Source organism: Protopterus annectens, chromosome 3.part1 (assembly GCF_019279795.1).
Source record: "Protopterus annectens isolate FY-2018-M chromosome 3.part1, PAN1.0, whole genome shotgun sequence".
Taxonomy (NCBI): Eukaryota; Metazoa; Chordata; order Ceratodontiformes; family Protopteridae; genus Protopterus; species Protopterus annectens.
Window position 1 is genome coordinate 872,996,063 of NC_056732.1, and position 21,448 is coordinate 873,017,510.

The window sequence follows — 21,448 nt, forward strand, 5'->3', positions numbered from 1 at the left end:
CAGATATCATCATTATCAGTACCTGTGGCACCAGATTCAGGTTCCACATGTGCATGTGTGCATGTGTGCATCACTGGCAACATTGTGTGGACATTGTAAACTGTGTTTCCTGTCTTCCTCCCACAGGTTCTGGTGCTGCTCTGGTGTCCTGCAACAGGGACACATGCACACGTGGACACACGCACACACGCACACATGCACACATGCACATGTGCACACATGCACACATGGACACACGCACACATGCACACATGCACACGTGGACACGCACACATGCACACATGCACACATGCACACACATGCACACGTGGACACATGCACACATGCACACCCCGCAGTATACACACAGAGCACGACTGAGTTACACTATTATTACTAGCACTATCAAGACTGTTATAGGTATTGTTAATACAAGCTCACCAGCATGGATGGGCTGCCTTGCTGTAACACCGGAGGGACCTGCAGAAATGAGGGGATTAATGTCAGTGGGCACAACTGTGCCATTGATACCGCGTATGATACAGTTCAGTAGTACAACAGTTGCCTTTCACATGTCAGCTGCTGATATTGGCAATTTCACACCTGCACAATTACATACTATGTTGACAGCTACATACCAAGGACACACCTTACACATGCATAAACTAACAGTGTACAGAACAGTCAAGTGTACATATGGCATATTACCTGCATGCTCCATATCGTGTTGCTGTGTGGCTCCAGCCTCCATCATAATGCAGGTGTGTTGCTGTTGTTGTTCCGGGCTGGAGCCACAACACTTAGGAGTAGCCTCTCCAGTCTGGTGAGGGGGGGATGTGTGACCACCCCACCTCCTGTGGTGACCTGTTGCCCGTGGATATCCAAAGCACGCTGACGGACATTTCTGATTAAATCACTGCAGTGATGTCTTACCTGCTCATATGTCCTATTATGCATGCCAATGTCATTTACCCTACGGACAAGGTCTTGCCACAGTGCAGCCCTCTCTTGCTGATTCTGGCTGGTGTGGGAAAACAGTATGTCATAATCCTGCACCAGGCACTGGTGTATCTCTTCATCTTCTGCAGCAGAATAGGCAGGATTTCGCTGACGCGCCATGTCCCTGAAAGAGAACACAAACAGGATATCAGCAAACTATGACAGCAAAATATGGCACACATACTATACATGATACTCAACTGTAGTGATATACTACTACTCCCATATGTAGCACGTGTGTGTCTCTTGGTGGATACACATGTACATGGCCAGATATCAGTGCTCAGCCGACACCTGTGCAACAATACCTGCCACATTCCATACAACACAGTACCAAGCCCCATCAGTCAGCACACTGAGACAGGTCCAATGCACCACCTCACTCTGGGGTTCATAACAAGGTACTGTATGTGGAACATCATCCACTGCTGTGATCTGGACACAAACTAATCGGCCTGGATATACATATCCCACCACCACCACCAGCACATTAGACTACTTTGAAATATATGTGAATAGACAGATTTTCACTTGTTAGGACTGAGATGGTATCCATGCAGCCCACTGGGCCAGTGGAAGCCACAACCCACAATGCTGACCCCTTTGCAAATGCTTCTCATGGACATCCCCAAGAATGCATTGAACATGCACACACAATTCTAACCCAGACCCTATGCACAAAGGTTAAGCATCCTGTCTGGTGGACCCCAGCCAAAGACAAATATTATAATGATAGAAGGAGGCTACTGCAAGACAGAGCAGAATCACATAAAGGGAAGGCATCTGTGGTCAGCACTAGTAAAAAGCTAAGTTCTCTCATAACAACATCCAAGGCCAACTCTGAGAGGAAAATGGCCAAGGACACAAGGCCTTCTTCAGTTTTGTTAGAAACATGGACCAAAGTCCTCAGATATGCTCAGAGTTAGTACACAACTACATAAACTTCAATGAACCCACAGATATTGGCAACATTCTGGCAGACAGGTTCAGTGCAAATATCCCCCCTCCCTCTCCCCCAAAAGAAGAAATACTTAGCACAGCTCAATGTAACCTCCCTGTCATCTCAGATGTCCAGGTGAGGGCCGCCCTCAGCAAAGCAGAACACACAGCATCAATGGGACCTGATGGTATCCCTGGATGTGTGCTACGTGAACTCCAAGAGGAGCTACAACCGCATATAAAAATGATATTTCACCTTAGCCTTACTACGGGATATGTACCTGAACACTTGTGTACAGCAACAGTGGTCCCACTCCACAAAGCAGGCACCTCTACAGACCCTGGGAACTACCAACCCATAAGCTTAACCAGCCTGGTCTGCAAAGCTATGGAAAGATTCATTATGGGACTCATATACATTGACATTGGGGACCTACAGACACTTGATCCCACCCAGTTTGGCTTTGTGATGGGCTGATCCTGCCTTTTGAACCTGGTTGACCTTTTCAAAACAGTCACTACAGCCATTGATGAGGGCAAAGCAGTCCATACAGCCCTACCTGGACTTGCCTAAGGCCTTTAACACAATACCCCACTCAGGCATCATAGACAAGCTCATCAGCTTAAATGTTAATACATATGTCACATGATGGGTTGCAAACTGGTTAAACGACAGAATCCATAAAATCAAACTTGCGGGAGCCATGTCAGACTCAAAGACTGTCACAAGTGGTATCCCACAGGGCTCTGTCCTTGGACCCCTCTTGTTTGGCATTTACTTCTCAGATGTGAAAGCAAACATGGGTGGGTTGTGGATGACAAAGTTCCCAGATGACTGAAAACTAGGCGGCATAGTCGATATACCAGCTGACACACACATCCTACAGACAGGCCTCACTGAAATGGACAACTGGTGCCAGAATCATGGCCTAACACTGAATGGCATGAAATGTATAGTCATCCCCTTTGGGTAAAACAATGTACATACAACTTATCACATAGACATACATATAGATACAGATCAATAACACATATGGGGGGTTCACAGTATGTAGACTATTAAATTGTTACTTTACATTACCTGTGTTTGTCGCAGCTGATTGCGTTACTGTTTGTATATGTTACTGCTGCTGCTAGCCCAGCTTGATACTGTCACTGATGACAGCTTCAGCTTAGTTTTCTTAAGTGTAGTTTTTGTTTGTGTTTTTATTTTCTTTTTTTCTTTCTTTTTTCTCTCTCTCTCTCTCTCTCTGCCTCCAGATGGTGCAATGAATGTATTGTATGTGTGGACTGGGAGTACAGGATGCTTTTGTAGGTATCTGCATATGTCCATGTGAAGGCCTCTGCACCAATTGTCAGCCAGCATTTGCTGATTGCATGCAGCCAGTTGTGTACTGATTGCAGTTCTCACTGTGATTTCAGGACAGTGCTATAAAAGGGTATGTGAGATAGGCGTTGCCCTTTCAGATTGTAAGGGTGGGGACCATGCTGGTATGCTGTGGACACTGTTCTGTGAGTGTAAAGGTTAGTATCTCTCTCATAATTCAGGCTGTGTTGTAGATTAACATTTCTCCATTCATCTCTCCTGTTTCCTGTACTAAGTGTGTATGTAAACTGACACCTACAACTACTACTACTACTGTTAATATGGGTGTGTGCTTTCCTGTGGGACTTGTGGTGTGTGGCTTGCAAGGTACTACAGTGACATTATTACCTACTAGCTACCAACTAGCATGGCTGTTTCTGTTCACACACTACTATTATAGAAATCCACTAGATTTGACAGTAAATATACATGACATGCTTTGTGTACTACACATCCTATATTCCCTTTACATTCATTCCTACTATTACATGATAGATTTATTGTAGCACAATATTCTTATATAACAGTCATGGCTTAGTGGTAAGTCATGCAGATTAGTGTTTCCAAGATCCTGGGTTCGGGACTGACAGTGGGATTTTATTTTGCTTTTGAACTGACTACAGGACCTGTCATTCAGAGTGACTAAGGCACTTTTAAACAGTTGTAACCGGGTTAACGCTGGTTTGCGCGGAGCTCCTGCATACGCACTGGTGTTCAGCTCTGCGCACACCCGCTTACAACTGCTTAAAAGTGCTTACTGCTTGACACCGCTATTTTCATTGAAAGAAATGAAAATGGGGAGACAGGAAAGTGGTGAAAAAGGGGTCACAAAGAGGGTAAGACAGTAGGGAAACAAGCTTGGGTTTTGCAGGAGGGATGTAGGTAAGGCCCATAGCTGCCGATTTCATCATCAGCAACAGCTGTGCATATGTATGTAATTTGGTGTGACATTTGAAACCTTCCACCCATGAGAGAGGTGTAAGGACAACAATAATACTTGTTGTACAGCCAATTGTAATTGACAGTTTCTATGTCCAGCAGACATGTGTGCGAAATGGGCAGCTATGTATGGGGCATCATTTTTTTGTGGGTACAGAGTGCCCTTTTTTTTATCAGGTGAGAGTGGTACGTCAGGTAAAGGAAGTTGGTATAGCTGGGGAGGTAGGTTGGGTAGGTCAACAGGCAAGACAAACAAGACGCATACAGGGGCGATGTATGACATGTGTAGGGGGGTTACACAATTGACGGGGACGGATGTTTGGATATCCAGAGCCCATGAGCCCACAGATGGCAACAGTGGAACAGATATCTCCACCCATGGGCAGTTGCCACTGTGCATTCACTGCCCAGGACGGGGCTGTGCTGGGGGCTGTGTATGCTGAGCAGCAGGCATGCCTGTTATTTGTTCCACCTGTGCCTCAAGCTGGCGTAGGGGCCCAAGAACAGATTCCTGGATGTCCCTATGCACCACAGTCCGGACTCTACGGAGGGTGAGTGGTGGTTCTCCTCTGGCCACACTTGCAGAGGGGGGATGAGCCCCATCCCCTGCAGCGCTTCCACCCACAGGTGGCACAGGGCCACCGGAGGAGGGTTCAGACTGGGCACTACTGCCAGGTGCACTTGCCAGCTGAGGTGGGAGAGGTGGGTCTGCTGGAACCCACCTTCCCTGCCGTCCTATGTTTTGCATTATGTCATGACAGTTTGGGTTAGTAACATACAATACCATTCACAATTAGTTGTAACAGCATGCATTAGTATTCCCATTAACCAAACACCCAGATATTCACACCATTGAACAGCAAGCATAACGCATGCATAATTTGAACAGCAATACACAGTCCAACAACATGCAGAGTTGATTGATGGCAACAGACCATCAGGTTTGGATGTATGAACAGGGCAGATGCATCAACGTACATGCAAATATGTATGAACCAACAGGACAAATGTCCAGGGGTGTTAATTGTGATTGCACATACCAATTTCACGTGGAATGGATTATATGTGGTTATAGGGTAGGGTGAAGAAAATATAATTAACACCTTCAAATACCAAAACATATGCTTTACATTTCTAATAGCTGCAGATATATACACACTACAGTTCTACCTACAGTTTCCTATGTGCTAACTACTTCAAGTTGGTGATAGGAATGTTACTGCTACATCAATATACATTTCTATTTTTATTCATACACCTTCATATCTGGCTCTGTTCAGCTACATCATCCTGCTACATTTGCTTTATATTGCTATAGACAACTGTGGATGTTTGGTATTTCAGACAATCATACTATCTGCATATTGCAGACTGATTTCAACATATCCAGATTTTAGGTACACATTCCAGCTGCAGGAACATTTTGAACACATTTCACAGTTTGGTTCTGCTTGTCAAATTTATTTCATTCTGTACTGACTGCAGTATACTTTATTCAGGAGTTATTACTACTTTATTGGTGGATTCATAACTCTTTCTCACACTCTCTCACTTGTTTTATTTTTACAATGCAGGATAGTACTTACTTCTAGGCTTTATTGACATGTTTTACCTGTAATTATTACAATCCTTTCCAACAGTCTCACTTCTGTCATGTTTCAGTATTTTAACAGGGATATATTTTACACATGTGACTTGCTCATCTTCTGCAGCTGTACTTTTCAGCCTGCTCCAAGATGTGTACTATTATATTACAGGTGGGGTATCTTTATTTCAGACTTTATTTCAGACGTTTTCATTTTTCTGTTTGGATTACAGACTGCAACACACTTTTGTAATCAAGCAATACTTGCAAACACTCTTACACTGTTACTTGCACATTTTATTACTTAGTGACTACACAGCACTCTTTTGCTAACTGTCATACTTTTATATTTATTTACAGTTACAGGGAGAGGATTACTGACCTGCTTGGTGGTGCAACCACACCAGCCTATTGCCATAGGCTCTGCGGTTCACAGAACAGACACCTGCAGCTGTAATATAAATAAAGTAATATTGGAATACACATCTCCATAATATCAGCTAGGTTCATTTCTTACATACATAATTAGATGTAACTTACTAAGTAGTGGGACGTTGGGCATTTGGCAGGCCTCCTGGATCCAAAGGTTCAGTTGGTCCTGCTTATGTCTCTTCAGGTCTGCATGGTGGTGACGGACCTGCTCACCAGTCCTTGGAATCCCTGTGGCACTGGTGAGATCATGAGCCAACCAGTCCCACGCCGCAGCCCTATATGCTCCCCACAGAACCTGGCCCTGCATGAGTTGGGCCTCATGATTGTGGACAAGGAGCCAGACCATATATCTGGACTCCTCAATGCCCCACCTCTGTGCTCGGAAGCAACTACCCTCACCTATTCCTGACATTCTGGCTGCAAATTAGTTCTACAATCGGTTATGCTGTGTATTCCTGCCTATGGGGCTTATATATGCCATTTTTCCCCGCACTTATCTGTGATTGGCCATTTTGGAATTGTATCAGCTTCATAAAACCTGCTTTGTCATGCTCCTCTTTCTATTCATTCCTATATATGTGCTATTACTGCATTTCTAAGTACAGCTGTTATGGCTTAGTGGTTTAGTACCTTGACTATGGTGCATGGTATCCTGGGTTCAAACCTGGCCACTGCTTTTTATATTTTATGACTGTCTGGACAGGCTAGAGGGTGTGTCTGTGTAAAGGCAGTTTTGTTACAGCTTGCTCAACGTTGCCCGTTGGTTAGCTTGTTGGTGCGGTGCATAGCTCCACGCAAACGGGTTCCACTGGTTTACACCTCATTTGGCTGTCAGCACTCATATTACACTCAGCTCAGCTAGGGGCACACAGTTTCAGCATGTTAAACCATGGCTCACCTACGGGCACTCATTTTGCACTTGTTAAACCACTGCTCACCTACGGTCACATGCCCTCACCTTGTTAAACTGTAGCTCAGCTATAGGCACATCTGGCATTTGTTATTATTTTGTTATCTCACATTTCTTCAAAACAAATGGCCTATTTCATTACATTTTACATAAAATATAATTTTATATTTGTACATATATGTCAGGGACTTGTTTCGTGCTTATTTCAGTAAAAATAAAAATTGATGTTGTGGGGGCTCGAACCATGACTGTCTGCTCTTGAGCCAATGTCTCTACCGCTACGCTATTGCTTTTTGGCTTACTTTGGATAGTTAGTTCTTATATGCTTTTCCACTTACTGCTAACTGTGGCTGAGCTATGGGCATGCCCGCGCAAGTGAGCGCACTCATGGGCAAACATCTTTACAATTTAAATAAAATAAAACATGTTCATTTATATAATTGTATGTTCATAGTCTGTGGGGGCATGTGTTGTGTTGTGTTTATTCACATTTCCATGTACTCTGTTGTGGGGGTTTACTTTAGGCACTTTTACTCTTCTGGGGGCGTGTCCGCTTGCAGAGCTCGGCCTAAGGACATGCTTCCTACTGTCTTCCACGGACCGTGTAGGCCTTAGGTGTGATTCAGCATGCCCTCATGCATATGCATGACATGCTGACGTCACACCGTTTAACTGCGGCCTCCGTGTAAGCCTTGTAACTCTTACACGGAGGCTTTGTGAATCCTGCCCATAGTCAATGACAAAATAAAACTACCACACTATCCAAACTTTCACATCCAGAAACCCAGAAAGTTCTGGAACACTATCAACCAGATCCTCCACCTAGATAATCCCTGTATACACAACCCCTCCGCCAATAACATACCCCTTGAAACTGCAACTCTCTTCAATTTTTACTTCATTGAAACCATCAGTATATTTATGCAGACATTCAACCCACCCAATCTCTTATCTCCAACCACCCCTCAACTGCAAAAATCCCACTTCTCGCTAAGACCTGCTCCTACCAGCTACAGCAAAAATATTCTCCTTAAAGTAAAACCATGCTTCCCATCAGTTGACAATTTGCCATCTCACTTCTTAATGACTGCTGCTAAATCTATAGCTGCCCAAGTGTCCATTCTAATAAATTGCTCCATTAGGGAATCCGCTGTCCCTACTGTCTGGAAAAAATCTACATAATACCAATCCACAAAGGATGGAACTCTACAGAACTCTCCAATTTTCACCCTATAGCCATAGTCTCTCCCCTCTCCAAAATGCTTAAACATTGTGTTCACAAACAACTCTTAGTCTACCTCACTCAAGAAAACCTGATTACTCCTACCAGCATGGCTTCTGCCCTCACCATCGTACCACTACTACTCTCATTTCCTTTACTACCTCCATCTCCCTTGCCAGAGATTACAATAAACTTGTGTTCTGCATGTTTTTAGACCTCAATAAAGCCTTTGACACTGTCTCCTACCCCATTCTACTCTCCAAACTGTCCCAGCTCAACCGTTCCACATTAACTATCTCTTGGTTCAACAGCTACCTCACTAACAGGCAGCAATCAGCCACATGTCTCTTTGCCCTCTTTCCCTTTCTTCTCATCAAAATGGGTGTCCCTGAAGGATCTAGTCTAGGTCCTCTTATCTTTAACATCTTCACCAAGCAACTACACCAATCCTGTCCCAGTCTTCCCTTATACAGTACACAGATGACTCTGCTATCATTTCCAATACAGACAACCCCACTGACCTGCTCACCCTTACACAGAAATCGTTCTACCTCACAGAATCCTGGTTTACCAACAACCTTCTCAAACTTAACCCCAAAAAGGCAAAACTCCTCCTCTTCTTTCCTAAATCCCTCCACCACCTTAAATCATCTTTCCCCATATCCTCACTTAATAACACAGCCATTACCCCCAAAAACCACACAAAGCTCCCTGGTGTGACCATAAATGGCCAGCTTAAATTTGACCTGCATGTATGCCATTGTATTAAGAAAATCAAACAAAACCTTGGCCTACTATATAGAAATAAAACATTCCTCACCCCAGACTCTAGAATCTCTCTTGCACACTTATACCTCCTACCCAACCTCTAATATGGCTATCCAGTTCTAAACTACCTTACAGTCTTCACTTCTCACCAAATTATAAACCACCTACAACAAAGAAGCCCATTTTACTGCTAATCTGCCTCCTAAATCTCATCTTTGCCATGCTCTTAGGATGCTTAGTTGGCTAGAGCTTCCTAGACAACTACTATTTACTTAACTTCTCATCATCCAGTCTATTCTGAACAAACCAGCTTCCTGCCCCAGCATCTCTACACTAATCTCCCTATTACCCCCCCCCATCCATCAGAAGCTCTGAACCAAACCTATTACAGATTCACAAACCTAAAAAATCAATTGGACAAAGTCTCTATGGCTAGTCTCCTGCCACCCAATGGAACAAACTCCCCATGCCCCTAAGAAATATTATCAATGTCCATGAATTCAAAAAAACACTCAAACAACATCTAAATAGTAAATGGTCTTGTCTCTGTAACCATCCCATCTGAACCCTGTCTTGTCCCTGTGACCATCCCGCCTGAACCCTGCCCCTACTGCTTCTCAATCTTCTCCCTTCTCACTTGCCTCCCTTCCTCCGAATTCCCTGCCTTTTTTCTTTTTCATTTACAATGCCCCTCCATGAATCTTGCTTGTTCTCTTGTCTCTCCTCTACTGTCACCTGCTAGCCTTACTCTCTGTCTTACTCTGTCGCTTTCATCTTATCCTTTCTTATAAGTTATATATGTGTATATATATATATATATATATATATATATATATATATATATATATATATATGGGTCCATGTCAGATGGATGAAACACCAGATCACCGAAGACTACATCACCGAGACAACATCACCGACAGCAGACATCCCCGACAATGGTAAGGGAAAGTGTTATGGAACGGAATACATTTCCATTCCCGTAATACACTCAAAAAACCACATTAAAATGTGTATAGCAAGCCCCCCTGCACCACGCACATCCTCCCTCCTTAAATTTACCAACTTTGAGATTGCACTACAGTGAAGGAATGGGACTAACTCCCATTCTGCACTACTCACCATTGTCGAGGATGTCTGCTGTCGACGATGTTGTCTTGGTGATGTGGTCTTCTGTGATCTGGCGTTTGTCCATCTGACATGGACCCATATATATATATATATATATATATATATATATATATATATATATATAAATATATATATATATATATATATATATATATATATATGTGTGTGTATATATATATATATATATATATATATATATATATATATATGTGTGTGTGTGTGTGTGTGTGTGTGTATATATATATATATATATATATATATATATTTTTTTTGTTTGCTAAATTTTGTATACAATGCCACATCTTCCTAATGTACATTACTTTTTCCTTGTGAATTATCTTGTATTGATGTACACTAAATCATCATTTTAATATTCTTGGATTGTTAGTTTGTGGAGCTTTTCTCCACTAGCTTCTGCTGAAAAAGAGCTGTAGCCCAGTAGGACTATGCTGGTCAACAAATGTCATATAAATAAGTAAATAATCCTTTATCTGTGTCCCACTTAATGGAGACCTCTGCTGAGAGTACATTCATATTCAGGCATATCAGTTTGCACAGCTTCACAATATGCACCCTACCCAATTGTATGTCAGATCCCTGATAGATGTCGTCTGCATTATTCATGTAAGGATCTTATCTCACACAGGCATTCTCCCCATTGCTATGTCACCTTGTGTGAGAGTGACAGACAACATATTTTCATTGTATAGTCCATACTGTACAAAATAGATAAGTGCTTGATGTTGTTACTACAACCATCTTCCACTGACATGCCCTCCACTGCTGTACATGAGGGAGTTTCACCTGTCTTCTTTCCCTATGTTCATTCCTACAATTCATCTGTGTGCTGCTATTCCATAAACACGCTTTCCCTGAGTAATCATTTTACATGGCAGCCCCATGTCTTGTTACAGATCATTAACACAGCTTCAGTACATAATACCAGGAATGGGGTATTACAAAGTCACAATACTCAGCATTGCAGGCACACTGTCCTGTACTGTATTTGGACTATATACTTTACATTCATACTTCTCACCTGTCCAGATATTCTCAGGATGTCCAGATGTTTTCCATATCAAATATGTGGCTTTCTGCCATATAACTGGGATGATCTCTGCACTGATGTGACTCAGTATTATGTACATTTGAATGCATACCTCTCAACTGTCCTGATTTTTACAGAATTACCAGATTTTGTCTCATATTTGTTATCTTTTCCTCATAGCATTTCTGATTTCTGGCAAATCATTGGTATGTCATTGTGGAGTGAAGTCAGAAACTGATGACTGATATTTGAGTTACAAACGTCATGCTCTTCAGATAGTTCATACTAATGTACAATCTATTTATTCGATCAACCTTCTAGGTTTGGAAGTGCAATATTAAATATTTCTACCTATTATTGGACCTCCCCCCCCCATTATATATGCCTTTATCCCCTTATCTTGCTCAAAGTGGATGATAGGTATGCTTATGTTTCATTCTACCGCATATCTATGCAACATCTATGGCAAATATGTCCCTATTTCTGGTTAAATGTCCTTGCATTATGTTGGCCTTTGTTGAGACATGTTGTACTGACAGATTCACAGCTATATGTAAAGCCCTGGTGGTCATTGTGGCATTCCGCACAAATCTGTGGGCTGTAGTTGCTCTGTTGTACATGGAATTGATATCCACATTCTCTTACATGGTTTCCTGGTCAGCAACACTGTTGCCAGACATGAAACCTAGCTTAGGTGCTCCACTCCTCATTAATATACTATAAAACTATAACTGCACCCTAACTAATAAGCACCTCAAGCTTTATGCTCAAAATATCTGTAGCATTCTGAATAAAACTGCAGAATTACATGTGTGGAAAGACCTCCACTCCTCAGACCTCCTATTTCTTACAGAGATAACAAAGTACTCTGACCTGGCTAAAACATACTATGTCTGAAGAGAATAAATAGAAAAGGTGGAGGAGTAGCTACCCTTTAACCAGACCATCTCACAGTAACCACCTACACCTATCTACCTCCCTTCCCCCTGCTGAAATTCTGTCAGTGAATGCAATTTTCAACAAACCTTAACTCTTGCCACCATATACATACCTCCTGGTAATAATATCTCCCTCCTTGAACAAATACTATCCTGGTTCTCAGACAACACTACAACAGAAACAACCATCCTAGGGGACATCAACGTTTTTATTTATTTATTTATTGTTTTATTTTTCATTTATTTTACATTTGTTGACCGGGCTTGTCTAACTGGATACATGCCCATTTTCAGTAGAGGCCCAGGGAGATAGGCTCCATTAAGCTAATAAAAACACATGGATGATTAGCATCAATAACTTGACTACAAAGTTTAGAACACAGTACACTACAGTACACTACTACTAGATACATATTTTCAGAGTAGAAAGTTTGACATTCATCACATTGAAGGCTAAGAAGAAAGATCAAAGTTCAAACTCATTATTAAGGTTATTTCAAAATTCTGCACTCAAAGTGAAAAAAAGTAGTTACTATATAAAGGAAACATGTGCTCACAGTAGAATGCTTGTTTTACAGTTATGACTCAGAGGTAGATTTTAGAAAGACTAGGCTAGAGTCAGAATTAAGGAAGCTGACTAATTCCGCTACATGTGATTTGGGAGGGAGGTATAGAGAGAAGCAGCAAGAGTGAGAGGTGAGGAGGTGGAGTGAAAGGAGAGTGTTAGTCTGGGTTAGTACAAGGACATAGCCATTGTGTTTTAAGGAGTATTTTTAGTTGTTTTTGAAAAGTGATAATGAGGAAAGTGATGATAGATTGCTGGGAAGCCTGTTCCAGGTTTTCCCCACAGTGTTACAAAAAAGAGAATCACCTGCTTTGTTATGGGACTTATGGATGGTCACTAATAATTTATCTGCTGAGCGAAGGTTTGTAAGATTTTTGTAGAGGGTGATAGGGCTATAGAGTATTGGAGTATTACTGGGATGACACAGAATCTTGTGGGTGATAGTAAGTTGTTGAAATTGAAGCTGGTTTTGCAGTTCCAGCCATCCTAGCTGTTTGAGATTTTGATAATGGTGGGTTCTAAATGGGAAGCCAGTGGCAAAGCTGGCAATGTTGTTATAGGAGGTTACCAGTTTGTTAATGTTGCTTTTGGATAGATTAGTATAAATGGGGGAGGCATAGAGGAGGGTGGAGATCAAATGGGCATGGGCAATGGTAGTTCTGGCTACAGGGGTAAGGAAAGGTGTTATACTGTAAAGGGAACCTAGTTTTCTATTTACTGATTTAATGGTTGAGTTAATGTGTGAGACAAAGTTAAAGTTGTGGTCAATTATTACGCTTAAGAGTTTGGTGGTTGGGTCAGGTGATATGACAGTGCCATTATTGGATAAAACTGTGAGATCTAGTGGGGAGGACTTTAGTGTTGGAGTGAACAGCAATGTGTTAAATTGGCATTCCTTTAAAACAGACTCCCCTTGTCAAAGTATAAACCTTTATGGTTCACACAGGTCATCTTAACTCCAACCCACCTAAATCAATGCTCACACTTGCACTCAGTTATCGACTGGCCACTAGTATCTCATCCAAATAAATACCATAAACCTGAATCACTATCTGACTCTCTTAGCAACCATGCACCTTTCTGAGTATTTAGATACACCTCCCACACTACTAGTACTCACAAATGTAAAACTTTCTGTAAACTGACCAACTTCAACCCAGAATACATAAATAGCCTCCTATCTTCCATTAACTGGTCTTCACTCTTTTCACTGCCTGTAAATGACACTGTCCCTCATTTCAATTCAATTTTCTTAAATATTCTCAACAGTCTTGCCCCTCTTCAAACAACAAGAGTTAAATCTCAAATCTCATCTTGGTTCATAGGTTCATAGGTGTGTACTAGGCTAATGGCTCTGGAGTCTTTACAAGTCTAGCCTAAAAAATTACCTAGGCACCATGCCACCTGATGTTAGTTCACAGTGCCCCTCTCCAGTAGGGCAACTGGAGTGATCCCTGGGATGAACTTTCTGTTACTCATCAACTCGTTAAAATTTCTCTTGAAGAGGGCCAATGAGGTTCTCTGCTTGACATGAATGGGAAACTTATTCCAGAGTATGGGCAGTCTTTGCGAGATGGACCTGTCCTTCCAGCATGTTCTGTTAATTGTGGTAATGAGGTTTGTGATCTTTGGAGTGTGTTGTGCGGGGGTTTGGGATTTCTTTAGGTGTAGCATTTCAAGTAGGGCTGGGTTAGACATGGCTTTGTAAGTCAAGCAGAGATCCCCTCTAAGTAGATGATAAGAGACTGAGAATAGCTGGAATTTCTTGAGTCTATCTATGTACGACATGTGTTTAAGGTCTAGGATCCTTTATGTGATGTACTTTTGTGGTCTCTCCGGCTGTTGTAGGTGTCTGGTCAGGTACATGTCAAATGGGGTGTTATATTCAATGACTGATCTAATGAGGGATGAGTAGAGAGGGATAATATCCTCTTTCTTCCTGGATGAGAAACCTTTGGTTATAAGATGTGCCACGTATAAGGATTTTCTGACCACAGTGGCAATGTGGTGGTCGAAGGTGAAGTGGCTGTCGATCTGGGTGCCCAGATCTCTTATGGCCCCATCAGTGTTCAGTGGACTCTCATCAATGTGGTAATTTGTGGAAACTGAGTTTTTTCCAAAGAGAATGATAATGTTTATCAACGCCACTCATTGCTGTATCCATGTCAGAGATCTAGCATGGAAAAATGGACTCAATGAAAATCTCCTTCAGACTTTCAAAAATATAAAGAAATTAGAAACAAAACTAAAACAATGATAGAATATGATAAAAGAAACTTATACTCACAATCCACCTCTAATCACAGTAGTAACCCCAGGGATTTCTGGAAGTCAGTTAACCACCTCTACATTCAAGAAACCCACCATCTCCCAACTCTGATCCTGACCTGTCTCCCACAGAAGTAGCTAGCCAGTTCATTTCCTTTTTCATCAACACCATCAGTAAATGACTACCTTCTAGCTCCAGATCTCTTCCTATCTCCACCCTTGCTTCTCATTCATCTAGTACTCACTCTGAAAAAACCCATTCCTCCAAAAAACACTTTTTCTCTTCAACCTGTATCAACTACCTAGATCAAAAACCTTCTTCAGAACCTAAAGCCTCACTCTCCTTCTGCTGACAACTTTGCCACCATACTTCCTAAAAGCCTCCTGTTCCATTGCATACCCCATATCTATTTTGATACATTGCTCACTGTCTGAATCTACTGTTCCATCCATCTGGAAAAATAATTCTATACTATCACCATCCATAAAGGAGGAAAATCTACAGAAATTTCCAGTTTTTGGCCTATGGCTGTTCTCCCTCCACTCTCAAAAATCACAGAAAAATGTGTCCATACACAATTACTATGCCACCTATTACTAGAAAACCTTTTAACACCCACTCAGCATGGTTTTTGACTGAACCATAGTACTTCCACTGCTCTCATTGTTTTTACCAATTCAGTTGTGCAATCCAGAGACAATAACATACTCGTCTCTTGCCTATTCGTGGACTTATCCAAGGCATTTGATACTGTGTCTCATCCTTTGCTCATTTCTAAACTAACAGATCTTAATCTGACCCATCCATTATCTCTTGGTTCAGCAGCTGCCAGTCGAATAGGCAACAATCTGTTAGATGGAAACCTAAACTACTTCTATTTCTGCCCAAATCAGTCTCTCATAACACCTCAACCTTCACTATCACCTCTTTAGACAACACCACCATCAATGTTGAATCCCATATGCACTACAAGCAGTGAGGTATCAGTCAGGTACACTCCTGATATATTAGTAGCTGTGAGGCACTAGGTAGGTGTAGTGCATGATATACTAGCATACACTAGTAAATCATACACTACACCCACCTAATGTATGATATACTAGCATACTTGGTGTCATCCTATGGTGGACTAGGGGTGAGATATTGGCTATTTCACTCTAGAGATGTGATAAAATTCTGGCATATCCATACTGTACTGGTTTTCTCTTTCTTTTATTTATTTGTTTATTCATAAATGTGTGTATGTATGTATGTATGTATGTATGTATGTATGGGGTCTATATCACTTTGTTGAATGGCTTTTCAGTGAATAGCCATTCATCAATTACCTATTCAGCGAAGCTGCTCTTCATTGAATGGCACATTTTAAGTAGGAAAAACAAGAGGATGGCCAGCCAAGTGACTGCAAAAAAAATAAATGAATAAACAAAATTTAAAACCTGCCAAGATGGGGGGCTATGCCTCCACCCACCCTAAACTAAATATAGCAACTCTGAGATCACACTACAGTGGGAAAAAGGGCAAATTCCTGATGGTGACCAACTGCTGGTTTGCATTAGTTAAAATTTGCAGTTCAATGAACAACGGCTTCACTGAATAGGTTTTCGAAAAATGACTATTCGCTGAAAAGCCATTCGATGAAATAATATAGACCAGTATGTATGTATGTATTTATTATTGATTTATTTATACCTAAATTTGGAAAGTGTTGGAACTATAGGCATTGTCAGAAGCACATGAAGACTTTCAATCTACAGTAGGAAACTAAGCTAAGTAAATAAATTAAGAAATGACATTAGCATTTTATTTTAAAAAATAAAGCAGCATTTTTTGAGAACAAGGCCTGAAGCTTTAAGGAGAGTGGATATCATGTCTCCATTCTGTGGCACACAACACTGCATATAGAAGACTAATAAAAGAGAGAGATAAGAATGTTTAAACATATAACAGAACATATAGGTAATTTGCCATTCACATTACCATTCATAGTCTGACAGTTATCACAGAAGACTAAATCTCTGTGAAACTCATCCCTTCTTCGTGTGCTGAAGGTACAGGATTTAATTCTTTCCCTTCCATTCACGTAGTGTGTTACTATTAGTAAGCTGGTTAACTAATGTGGTCTTGGGGCACCCATTAAAAAGGGATAATTGTACTGAAAGGGATAATTGTACTGAAGGGATTCACATCCAGATCTAGTGAGGTCATTGTTCCCCTGTACTCTTCACTTATCAGACCAATGATCGAAAGTAATGCCCCCCCAGGGATGTATCTCACCCGACATCTGCAGCAATTGGAGAGACCCCAAAAGTTCCTCACCAAAAGGATAAAGGGACACCAAAATCTGTCATATGCTGCCAGATTGAAGAAACTCCAGCTCTATTCAGTCGCATACCGTCTGCTCAGAGGTGACATGTGCCTGACATACAAGGCCATGTCCAACCGAATTAATGGACATGCTCCACCTCAAAAATCCAAATCCACCAAAACCACTAGAGCAAGTGACCGGATATAAATAGGACGTGCTGGAGGGATAGATTTATCACTCAGAGACTCCCTATGCTGTGGAATAAAATCCAGGTCCATGTGAGGCAGAGCACCTCGCTGACTCTGTTCAAGAGAAATCTAGACCTGTGGATGGGAGATCGAATCATCTCTGTGTCACTGCTGGACAGAGGCACAACAAACTAATGGGCACAGTATATTTTCATATAAGGGGTGCGTAAAGCCAATAATTTAGGCTAGGCTTATAAATGCCTTAGGGCAGATAGCCTAGTATAAACCTATGAACCTATGAACCTATGAATGGGCTTACCCTGTTAACAAACAGGTAAAATTAAAAAAAAAACTATATATATATATATATATATATATATATATATATATATATATATATATATATACTATAGAATCTCGAAATAGTGAAATCCTGAATTTCAGTATTTCGAAATTCTATAGCCAAAAGCTTTAAATCGTGAAATCCCAGAAGTGCGAAATTCAAAATCCTGAAGTTTGGAGATTTTGAAATAGCACTTTTGGTGTTGCGGTGTGTGAATGGATAGGTGTAAGTTCATGTAAGTATTTATGTTTAAGTGTGTTGGTTAGGGGCTTTAGTGTATGTTAGTGTGTGTTGCGGCTGTGATATGTTTGTGCAAGTGGCTATGAAATGTGTGACTGTGAGTTACCTTTGTGTGCGTGATTATGTGATCTTGGAGTTAGTATATATAAGTAGGGGGGTATGGTGGGTGCAGCCCCCCACAAGGGGGGTGCAGGGGGGCTTCCCCCCTGCTTGTCTGTAGTGTAGGATTGCAGGTTTGATTGTGGGGGGACATTGTATGTATGTGTATGTGTGTAGTGTATTTGTGGGGTAGGTTTGCGATTTTAAATTTCGCGGTTCTGGGGTTTCGGGATTTAAAGCCCTTGGCTATAGATTTCCAAAATACTGAAATTCGAGACTTCAGTATTTCCAGATTCTATAGAGAAATCATATATATATATATATATATATATATATATATATATATATATATATATATATTGATTCTGAGAGTTTTTTCGGCTTTTCCCGGTTAGGGGTCGCCACAGCATTTCACCTGTCTGCTCATGATTGGCAGTGGAGTTTTTACGGTATTGAGTTGCCAGCCTGGCGCCCAACCTTCCACAAAAGGCACACACATGCACGCTCTCACACCTAGGGCCAATTTAGAGCATACAGCACAGGATAAAAAGCCAAAAAAAATATGAAGAGTCAACAAAGAGTTAAAGCACACACACACACACACACACACACACACACACACACACACACACACACACACACACACACACACACACACATACACACATTCAGGTTAAAGTAAAGGCAGTTGAATAAATGGATTAAAGAGGTGTCCTACTTAAATTTTGCTTGCTGAAAAATACTCATATGGAATGTTCTCATATATATATATATATATATATATATATATATATATATATATATATATATATATATATATATATACTCTGTATTGTATTTTATTGCTTGTATACTATCTTCAAATTTATACATTCTCATGCATATACTCTGTATTGCTTGTATACCATCTTTGATTTAGAATGATTACTTATGTACTTTTTCATTAACTGTATAAGCTGCCAATTATATGTACTAGATATCTCTATTAATGTAAATTATATATTGTATGTCAAAGCAACCATAAAACCAACCCACAAAAGTTCTGGAAAGGTATAACTACCCTCTTAAAACCTGATACAACTGAATACCCAATCCCTTGCCCAAATGTACAAGACATTGATCTTGCCACCCAATTCAACTCTTTTTTCATAAACTCTGTTTCCAAACTAACCTCTTCCATCTCTAATAACAATCCACCTCCTACTTCCACTTCTCCTCTCCCACCACCCCCCATCTTCATTCTCTCATTCCTCATCCTCTCAACCCCCTCCATTCTCCATTAAACCTATCCCTACTTCTACCATAAAAATAACTCCTGCAGAAGCTAAACCATGCACCAATGCCCCTGATAACATTCCCTCATACTTCCTTAGCATAGCTGCCGAAGCCATTGCCCCCCCCCCAATCAGTATCCTAATCAACCACCCTATCCAAGAAGGTCTTTTTCCACAACTCTGTAAAATGGCTTTCATCATTCCCCTGCAACAATACTAATATTACCTACTTCCGGCCCATCGCCATCCTCTCTCACATTTCAAAAATCCTAGAGAAATGCATCCATCTTCAACTCCTTCCCTATCTCTTAGACAACAACCTATTAACTCCTACCCAACACGGATTCAGACCCAATCATAGCACTATGACTGCCCTCCTATCCTTCCTTGAAACTGTGAATAAAGCTAGAGATTCTGGCTTCACTGTATCTACCATCTTGCCCTATCTCTCTAAGGCCTTTGACACTATCTCTCATAACCTACTCCTTACTAAACTATCTAACCTAAATCTATCCCCTTCATCTCTCAATTGGTTCACCAGCTATCTCTCCAAAGGGCAACAAGCTGCCAAGTGGAAAAAATCCACCTCGACACTCCCACAGGTGTCCCACAGGGTTCTATATTGGGGCCCCTCCTCTTCAACATATTCATCAATGATTTTTTCCGCTCAATTCCTTATGCTAACATTATTCAATATGCAGATGATTCTACAATCATCTGTGCTGCCTCATCCATTCTGACTCTCTTAAAGCTGATTCAAGATGCCTTCTCTATCACAGAACAGTGGATAAAAGACAACCATCTAGCACTCAATGCAGCTAAAACAAAACTTATGATATTTACCCCCTCTAAAACCAATACCTTTGATAGAAAACTATTCTCCATCACCAGCCAACATAATACACCTCTTGAATTGGTATCTGAAACCAAACTACTAGGAGTACAAATCAATGACAAGCTAAAATTCGATTCCCATCTACTACTAAACATAAAAAAAAAATACCAAAAACTTGGCATGCTCTACCGACACAATCAATAACTCACTTCAGCTACTAAGCTCAATCTCTCTACTATATTTCTCTTACCCTCCCTTCTTTATGGTGCCCCTCTTTTAACAAGCCTACAATCATCTCTCAAAACAAAACTGTCCTCTTGTTATAATAAAATAACCAGATTCGCCACTAGCAACAAATCATCAACCCATTACTGTGCACCTCTTCACAAACTAAACTGGCTAGAGCTTCCCATCTACCTCTCCTATACTCAGCTCACCTATGCACACAAACTAATTTTCCAGCTAATCCCTCTGTCTCTCCCTATCTACTACCTTTAAAATGTACCACACACAAAGACTACTCAGATCTACCAATCAAAACCTAATAGAAGTTTACAGACCCCTTCACCCCCTAGGACAAAACCTCCTGTCCTTTTCCCTAGCACGCCTATGAAACTCCCTCCCTCCCTCAATTCGTACCATCACTAGCCTCCCATCCTTTAAAAATTGCTCCACTCACATCTAACATCCACATGGGAATGCTCCTGCTCCCACCCCTCATAACCTATTCCCCACTTCCTACAGTCTTCCATCTCTTAAATTCCAGATAGCAAATTCATATTTGCATCTAGTAAACAACTTCTTATTTGCATCTAGCGAATTCTAAGCCTACTGCATCTAACTACGTATTCTTAATACTACTAGAGCAATGTTCTCCTTTTTTATTTTTGATTGTAACCTCAGTATTTTTTGTTCTGTCTTATAACCAGAAATTGTTAAAATGTAAATCACTGTAATCTTTGTGTAATCTGTGTTTGGAGCTTTTCTCCCCAGGACTCCATTGAAAACGGGTTCTTTTGGCCCAGTGGACTATCCTGGTTAACCAACTGGAAATAAATAAAAATAAACGTG